A 2,173-nucleotide genomic window follows, 5' to 3' on the forward strand; every position below is an offset into this window, starting at 1 on the left:
AGACCCTAAGGCTGGAGGGGGATGGATGGACACGTGCCTGTTGGCCCCATTACTGCAAGCATCACCCCAGCAGTGGCCTTTATCCCAGCAGCAATAGTCACCTCCCATTGTAACTGATGGTTCCAATTCCCAGTATTTTTCAGACTCCCCCTAAGAGCCTCATAACACCCTTCCAGATACACAAATACTAGCCCGGCAGCATCCATCCTTAGAGACTTAAGACCCAGGTTCTGAGTGTCTGGGGCAGTCTGGGGCAGCAGCACTGGCTGGTAGGCTCCCTCCTCTATGACCTTTACAAGATAACAGAGTTGGTATCCTCATATTTCATACAGGAGCTTACATCTTCCTTCTTCCATCTTATACCATGAGTGAAATTTCATATGATTCCCTATAATTATGTCAGGTTAACCCATGTAAGCAGATAGAGGTACTGTTAAAAAGTTAATACCTACCTCTACAGAGTTAGTCTAGAATTCTGAAAAAAATATTTTGTAAAACAAGAATACATTTAATAGTACTTCCTAGTGCTATTATAGAAAGTAAGATCATTATCAAATGTAAACTGTGTGGACCATTTAAACATGTTGCCACTCAATTAATGGTTGCTATTGTTGTAGGTGTTTTTGTTATCAGGGCTTATCATGAGGTCAACCCATTCATCTGTATTCTGTTCATTATTAAAATTAGATGTGTAAAACATATTTCAGGTCCCCCTAAAACTGTTGTTTTGAACGTAGGGGAGATATACAAGATGAAACAGGAATGATTTGTTTTAAAATATCTATGTCAGATAATAAGTATTGTTCAATTTCAAAATCTCTTAAGTATTACTTTTAAAAACTAATATAACAGTCCCAATGCTTCTCCAGTGGTGCTCCTGGGGCACTGAATACCATTACATTTGTACCTGTTAATCTCCAGGCAATTCCAATTATTCATCATCATTCATTTTTAGATCCAGACTGTCAACCCACAGGGGTACCATGTTTAAGTTAGAGAGCAAAATTAAAACAATTGTGGGACAGAAAAAGTTGAGAACTGTATGATTTCACTCATTTGTGGAGTGTAAAACTGAAAGCAACAAACGAACAAGACAAACAAGCAAGCAGAAACTCATAGACATAGACAACAGTTTAGTGGTTACTGGAGGGTAAGGGGGTAGGGGGGTGGTAGAAGAGGGTAAAGGAGGTCAAATATATGGTGATGCAAGGAGAACTGACTCTGGGTGGTGAACACACAATGAAATATATAGGTGATATAAAAGTGCATACTTGAAACTTATATAATTTTACTAACCAATGTCAACCCAATAAATTTAGTAAAACATTAAAAAAAAAATCGTGGGGACAGAAAGACCTTCCTTGATCTTTTCATTCTTGAATTCTAGGCACCTGTTCATCTTTTTTCAAGACTCAGCTGCACCTTCCTACCTTTACTGAACCAATGGCTAATGTTGCAACATTCATGGAGATTAGGGGAACTAATAGATTTAGAAAATGAGAAAAAAGCTAATAATGTGTGTGATTGAATAATATATAAGGAAAAAAGTTATTCATACACAACTGCTTGAAATTAGATTCTTAAAGCCGTTCTGGTAGGCATCTGGCTCTAAAATATTGGGTTGTCGGAAAAGTCATGACGTATTTTTGTCTATGTTGTTTGAAGGGCATTTGTTTATATAAAGAACAAAGATCAATCAATGATATATTGCCCATTTTGTTCGATAACCTTTTGCCCTCTTTCAGTGAGCTTCATAATTCCTCGTTCATAGAAGGACCTGTCTTTATTTGCGAAAACTGAACAAGGTGCTGATTTACAGCCTCACCTGCATTGAACATTGTACAATGCAAGGAGTTTTGAAGAGGGAAACAAGTGGAAGTCTGATGGCACAAGGTCAGGCGAGTATGGTGGGTGTGGCAACACATCCCATCCAAGCTCCAATAATTTTTGGCGGGTGATCAAACTGGTATGTGGTCTCACGTTGTCATGATGGAACACTACTCTACAATTAACAAGCTCTGGATGTTTCTGGATGATGGATTCATTCAAACTGTGCATTTGCCTACAGTACACATTGGAACTGATTGTTTGGTTCCTTGGTAGGAGCTCAAAAAACACGATACCTTTAAAATCCCACCACACTGAGAGCATAACTTTCCTCTGATGAACGTCT

Source organism: Hipposideros armiger, unplaced genomic scaffold (assembly GCF_001890085.2).
Source record: "Hipposideros armiger isolate ML-2016 unplaced genomic scaffold, ASM189008v1 scaffold_674, whole genome shotgun sequence".
Taxonomy (NCBI): domain Eukaryota; kingdom Metazoa; phylum Chordata; class Mammalia; order Chiroptera; family Hipposideridae; genus Hipposideros; species Hipposideros armiger.